The sequence below is a fragment of the Balaenoptera musculus genome, chromosome 1 (assembly GCF_009873245.2).
Source record: "Balaenoptera musculus isolate JJ_BM4_2016_0621 chromosome 1, mBalMus1.pri.v3, whole genome shotgun sequence".
NCBI classification, from domain to species: domain Eukaryota; kingdom Metazoa; phylum Chordata; class Mammalia; order Artiodactyla; family Balaenopteridae; genus Balaenoptera; species Balaenoptera musculus.
Window position 1 is genome coordinate 180,600,117 of NC_045785.1, and position 7,738 is coordinate 180,607,854.

Below are 7,738 nucleotides of genomic sequence, written 5' to 3' on the forward strand. Positions count from 1 at the left end.
AGTAATTAGATAAGGAGAGAACTCTGTCATTTTGCTATTTAGATTCTCTATGTCTTATAGTTTTTTTGTCTCTCATTTCCTGCATTACTGTGTTCTTTTGTGTTTAGTTGATTTTTTGGTAGTGAATTGATTTAATTCCTTTAGCATTTCCTTTTGTGTACAATGTACACCCTCAGCTTTTATTTATCTGGGAATGCCTTAATTTCTCTCTCACTTCTGAGGGACAGTTTTTATGGATATAGGACTCTTGGTTGACAGTTTATTTTTTCTCTTAATACTTTGAATATATCAACTTACAACTATTCGACCTCCAAATTTTCTGGTGAAAAATCTGCTGATGATCACTGAGGATCCTTTGTAGGTGACAAATTGTTTCTCTCTTGCTGCTTTCAAAATTATTTATCTTTGTCTTTCAACAGTTTGTTTATGTGTCTCGGTGGTGGGTTTCTTTGAGTTCATTCTACTTGGAATTCATTAAGCTTCTTAAATATTTATATTCATGTCTTACATCACATTTGGGAACTTTTCTGCCATTGTTTCTTTAAATATTCATTCTTCTCCTTCTGGGACTCCTACAATGCATATATTGGTCTGTCTGATGGTATCCCACAGATCCCTTAGGCTCTGTTCAGTTTTCTTCAATCTTTTTTCTTTCTGTTCCTCAGACTCAATAATTTCCATAGTCCTATATTCAAGTTTGCAGATTCTTTCTTCTGCCTGTGCAAATCTGCTTTTGAATCCCTCTAGTGAATTTTTTCATTTCAGTTATTTAATTTTTTAGCTCCAGAATTTCTTTTGGTTTATTTTTAGATAAATAAAAATGCATTCGTTCTTTGAGTGTCTCTAAGGCAGTTACATTAAAGTCTTTATCTAGTAGATCTGCCATCAGGTCTTTTTCAGAGACAGATTCTGTTTTTTCTGGTTTTTTTCTTCTCTTCTTTGAATGGATCATACGTTCTCGTTTCTTTGTATACCTTGTGATTTTTTTTTTTTTGAAAACTGGATATTTAAATCTAATAATGTGGTAGCTCTAGAAATCAGATTCTCTCCCTTCCCCAAGGCTTACTGGATTTTGTTTTATTTTTGTTTTTGTTTTTATTGTTGTAGACTCTGTGCTGAGGATCAGTCTGCATTGAAAACTTAAGGTCATCTCAAATCCTTTCTGAGCCTGTACCTTCCCCTGGGCATGCATGGTGACTTTCTAATTTCCCCTGTATGTGCAGTTGCTTTTGAATGTTCTAATCTTCAATGTCTGATTCCCAAAAGGAGAAAAAGAAAAATGAAGGGGGTTTGGGAGAAAGGCACCATCCCTTTAACCCCCTGGAAATCACTTTACAACAGTGGGAGGAGGTGCAGTAACAATGGCCACTGCCTCTTTGCCTGCCTTTCTGTGATTAGAAGCAGAGATCAGAGCACAGATCCCCAATATTTGGAAGACAGGGTCCTTTTTGCCAACCCTGGCTCCTGCAAACTACTCCCAAAACACATGCACAGCTGCCTGCCACAGTGCTGGCTGTGGGTAGATGGGTAGCTGCTGCTATGCTAAAAGCTGAAATTGACTAAAATTAATCACAATTTACCCTTCAAGCCATCCCCTGGAATTTGCAAGCCTTCAGTAGACTGCAGAGTTCCAAAATAGTCATATCAGACAGATTCTACCAGTGCCATTGTTGTCTGGGTTCAGGGAGAGATTTACTTATTTATTTATTTATTTATTTATTTATTTATTTATTTATTTTTAACATCTTTATTGGAGTATAATTGCTTTATAATGTTGTGTTAGTTTCTGCTGTATAACAAAGTGAATCAGCTATATGTATACATATATTCCCCACATCCCCTCCCTCTTGCATCTCCCTCCCACCCTCCCTATCCCACCCCTCTAGGTGGTCACAAAGCACCGAGTTGATCTCCCTGTGCTATGCAGCTGCTGGGGGGAGAAATTTCTAGTGCTCCCTACTCTGCCATCTTCCCAGAGTCTTCCTCCTTTGACCATTTTAAAATTGAATTTGTTTTACTTTTCATTCATTTTAAAATGTAAAAAAGATCATGTCAGTCCCCATTTAACACCGCTTAATGCCTTCCCATCTCAGTATTAAAATATAATCCTCTTATCCAGATTTACAAAACCCAAACATCTCTATCCTGCCTACCTGGATCTCTTATCACAATTACCACCACTCTCCCCATCACTCACTGCTCTGGTCTCTGTCTTCCGCAAGCTCCCCAGGTTCATATTGCTTTAAGCATCTAAACTAGCTATTTTCCCTCTGGTACTCTCACAAACTGAGAGGGGCTTGGTGTAAATTGGTACAACCACTTTGAAAAACTCTAAGGGCCTCTTGAACTTTGAAATGAATCTCTAAAATGATTTTCCCTGCCATCTTCTCAAAGGGATCATCCCTGACCATTTAATTTCAAATACCTGCCCACTTACTCCATCTTGTCACCTCTTTAACATTTTCTACAAACACATATTATTATCTGATTTTTGGTAGTTATTGTGTTTGTTTGTCATTACTATCTGTCTCCTCCTTACTACGGAGTAAGTTCCAGTTGAGCAGGAACCTTTTCTGTCTTGTTCATTGCTGGGTCTCCAGATCTAGAAAAATCCCTAGCATATAAATAGTTGGCCTTCAACAAACATATATTAAATGAATAAGAGGATTCTACAAAGTTAAATTTTTATTACTTCTTCAAAATATATGTTTATTTTTACCAGGTTTTACCTACATGAAAAGGTGACTGGCAAGAGAATGGGAAGGGAGAAAGTTTGGAAAAGAGTCCTGTTAAAGCAGCAAGGTATATATTTTCTGTATTAATAATTAATTCAACAAATATTTATGAAAAACCTACATATACAAGTGAACAGGAAAAACTGCATGCTATAAAAATATTATATTGTACAGGAGATTACTTACTGACAATAATTAAACAAATATATAAAACCATTAAAGTAGTAATAATTGCTATGAAGAAAACAAGGCAGTGTAAAATAATAGAAAATGTGATGGGGGAGGAGTCCATTTTAGAGAGAAAGGTTAGTAGAGACCTAAATTGTGAGGTTGAACCTGTGAAGATCTTGGGTAATAGCATTTTAGGCCTAGAGAAAAAGAAAGGCAGATTCCTGAAGCTTGGCCTATTTGAGGAAGAGCAAAATGACTAACCTGTAAGGGAGAGGAAGGGGGATGGGAGAGCTTGGCCAGTTCCACATCCCCAGATCATGTAAATATATTAGAAATGGAGCCTTCCTTTTTCTGGGTCATTTTAGGGTTTTAATCTATAGTAACAAGACCCCTTTGTTAGAATAGCAAAAAAAAGAAAGAAAACCAGCCCCCCCCAAAAAAAGCCCAAAAAACCCCACTCTTTCTATAAGGAAAAATCATAAGCTCTTGGGATTGAAAGGCGCAGAGAGCAACAACTCTAAAATTCTCATTTGAAAAGACTCTCAATTGCTGACATATTTGGGGTAGAAGAATCCCATTTTCCTGAAACAACCCAATTAAGTAGTGTGTCTATCCTATTACAGCACAGCCTCTCTTTTACATGGCAACTAGGAATGTTGGAAAGACGTCTGAGGAGCATTTGGTCCTGAGTGACATCAGGCAAGTCATTTAATCTCTTTAAAACTCAGCTCTTCATCTGCCTCTGTGCTGTGGGATAATAACATAAACCTTAAGATATTTTGTAAGCATGTAAATGTATTAGTTCAGGTTGCCTCTAGAAGCAGCTGCCAAGACGGGATTAGACATGCGAGAGACTTATTGAAGGAAGGGGCAGATGCTGGTTTGACCCAAGTGGAAGGAGAGAGAGAGGAAGGAGGAATGGGTGGGAAGAATGTCAGATGGCAGCTCAGTTCCAAGAGATGCTCAGCCAGGAGGACAGGTTGTCCTTGAGCCAAAGTCACCTGTTGGAGGAGTCGCTTGCCTTGCTGGAATAAGCGCCTACATTTGTATCCCCTCTGTGCTCAGTCATCAGTTTGGAGATGCTTGTGGGAAATGTGGTGTCTGTGCAAACACAGGAGTGGACCCAGGGGAGCAGCATTTGGGGCCATCAGTCAATGATGCTCCTTGCAGCAGGATCCAAGCAGCACATTTCCATGACGGCAAAAATCCACCACCCTCGTGCCTCACAGATCTACTGCTCCCAGCAATTCAGGGAACAGCCAGCTCTTCTGTGGTTCCTGGGACCTTCTCTTCCTGAGAAGAGGGGATAGGGGGACAAATTATAGCCCCCAGTACCATAGTTGGTTGGTCTCTGGGCACAGCTGGGGGCTCCCAGCTCACCTTCCACTCTCCATCCTAGTGGGTCTCTCGTTATGATCCCACTCCCACAGCTCCTTCACTGTGAAGTGAGTCCCTCACTTGGATGCTATGTTGTATGGGATTCCATGGCCATGGATCAGGCATTTTGTAAGTCCCTGGATTGTGGTGCTGGCTGAGGCTCTGAGGGCCAGAAGGTAAGCTCATACCTAGAATATGTATCTATCACTGTGAGGATAAGCCACTGGCCCTTCCAGCAGAATGGGCCAGTGTGGTTGATGTGCCAAGTGGCTGGTTGGTCTCCTTGGATAGTGCCACACCAGGAGCGCCTGCTGGTGTCTGTTGCTCACAGGTTAAACATTCGGAGGCAGCAGTATCTAAATCAGTCTTCTAAGTGGAGTCTGACCTGTTGTCCTACAGACTCCATCTCTGTCAACAGGGTCACTTCATTTATGGGCCCGTCATACCAACTCCATTGCTGGAGTTCCAGCATCCCAGAGGCCTATGCTGTGATCCTCCCCCTGGGGCTTGCCATTAGCACCACATGGCATTTTTTCCCACTACTGACACCTCTAATGCCATAAGGTTTGTTGGACTGTATGGCCCAAGGGATAGGGCTGTTTGCATTGCAGCCTAGACCTGGTACGGAACTCTTTCATTCTCTGGGCCCCATTCAGAACTATCAGACTTCCATGCCACCTAACATACCACCTGGACAGGTGTTCTTAGATGTGAAGTGTGTTGCCTCCAGAACACAGCTTTGTGCTTCCTGCTCTGTGGTAGGAGATGCAAGATGTGGCAATTTGTGTTTTATTTAGGAGTGGATATCCCAATGCTCTCCTGACTGCTGGACTCTTGAGAACATCACTGAAGAGGCATGTCCCTGAATCTGCACAGGATTTAAGTTCCACCTCTTGGAGTGCATATGTCTTACCAAGGCCTCCAGAGTGCCAGCCACTTCTTGCTCATCCTGATGATTTCTATGGATGTTTAGGCAGTTCAGATCTCTTCGGACTATATTATGATGGAGGGTGGAAGAATTAACAGAACCTTGATGCAAAATTGCAAATGAATATCGTTGTGCATCCCATGTGAATTCAAACTGATTCTGGTCTTCTTTTCCAGGGGTCAGCAAAATTTTTTATACAGAGCATGACAGTAAATGTTTTAGGCTTTGCAGGCGATATGGTCTCTGTTGCAGCTATTCAACTCTACTCTTGTAGTGTGAAAGCAGACAATATGTAAAGAGTAAGTGGGGCTGTGTTCCAATAAAACTTTATTTACAAAACAGACAGCTGACCAGATTGGATCCACAGGCTGTAGTTTTTTTTCACTCCTGCTCTTTTCTATCCAAAATGAAAAGGAGTGCACTCACCACTTCAGTTGACTCATATCACCTACCTGAGACCTTATTAAACTGTTCTAGCTTTGTTCTGGCTAGCAGCACAATTGAGGCTGTTAAGTCTATAGTAGTCCATAGTCATTCTCCAGTTTCTATAGGGCCCAGATTGGTAATATGATATGGAATGTTACCTCGATCCTTTAGGCCTTTAATGGTAGCATTAACCTCCACCATGACCCTTGCGATGCAATAATATTTTTGCTTAACTATTTTGGTGGAGAGGGGTTTGTTTGCAGAGTTTTCCACTTGGCCTTAATCACTGTAATAGCTCTTACCCCCTAAGCTAGGAACCCTATGTTAGGGTTACTCCAATTGCCAAGTATATCAATACTGGTAATACATTCAGGGCAGGGTTTGGAGAAAGGACCATTGGATGGATCTTCAGACCCATTGTCTCAACGGTGGACCAGACCCACTGTAAGCCAGACTTAGGCAGGACTCCATTTGTCACCTGGCTCCTGTAATTCTTCACTCTAACAGAAACATGATGATTGTGTTGGTACAAGTCCTCCAAGAAACAGAAACCAAGATGGTATTAAACATGTAAGAAATTGGATGGCCAACAGACACATAAAAAGATGCTCAACATCACTAATCATCAGAGAAATGCAAATCAAACCACAGTAAGATATCACCTCAGACCTCTCAGAATGGCTATCATCAAAAAGACAAGAAATAACAAGTGTTGGTGAGGATGTGTTGGTGGGAATGTAATTTGGTGCAGCCACTATGGAAAACAGTAGAGAGGTTTCTCAAAAAATTAAAAATAGAATTATTTTCAATTCCAATCCTAGGTATTTACCCACAGAAAAGAGAAACACTAATGTGAAAAGATATATGCACCCCTATGTCCACTGCAGTATGATTTACAATAGGCAAGATATGGAAGCAACCTAAGTGTCAACAGATGAATAGATAAAGAAGATGTGAGATATATATATATATATATATATATATATATATATATATATATAAACGGAATATTACTCAGTCATAAAAAATGAAATCTTTCCATTTTGACAACATGGATAGATCTAGAGGGTATTATGCTAAGTAAAATAAGTCAGACAGAGAAAAACAAATACTGCATGATCTCACTTATATGTGGAAACTAAAAACAAAACAAAACAAAATGAAAACAGACTCATAGATACAGAGAACAAAAGGGTAGGTGCCCGAAGGAAGGGGGTGGGGGAGGTGAAGAAGGTGAAGGAGATTAAGAGGTAAAATCCTCCAGTTATATAATAAATAAGTCACAGGGATACAGGTATACAGCATAAGGAATATGGCCAATAATATTGTAATAACTTTGTATGGGGACAGATGTTTACTAGACTTACTGTGGTGATCGTTTCATAATGCAAAGCATTATTTAGTACACCTGAAACTAACATAATATTGTATGTTAACTTATTTCAATTTTAAAAATACATGAAAGAGAAATAAATTATCATTATAAGCCACTGGGGGGGGGCCCCACGGGGACTTCTGAAAACTTAATATCCAGCATTTAAAGAGTTCCCACAATTAAATAACAAAGAACAAACTAACCAATTTAAAAATGGGTAGACTTGTATAGACATTTCTTCAAAGAAAATGTACAAGTGGCCAATAAGTCCATGAAAATATGCTCAGAATCACTAATGGTTAGGGAAGTGCAAAGACCACAATGACATACTACTTCACACCCATTAGCATGGATATTATAAAAATAAATAAATAAATTACAAGAGTTGGTGGGATGTAGAAAAATTAGAAACCTTGTGCACTGCTGGTGAGAATGTAAGATGGTGCAGGCACTGTGGAAAACTAGTATGGTGATTCCTCAAAAAATTTAAAATTGAATTACCATATGATCCAGCAATTTCACTTCTAGGTATAAACCCAAAAGAATTGAAAGTAAGTTCTCAAAGAGATATTTGTACACCTATGTTCATAGAAGCATTATTCACAATAGCCAAAAAGCAGCCCAAGTATCCATTGACAGATGAATGGGTAAACAAAGCGTGGCACATACATACAGTGGAGTATTATTCAGCCTTAAAAAGGAGGGAGGGACTTCCCTGGTGGCGCA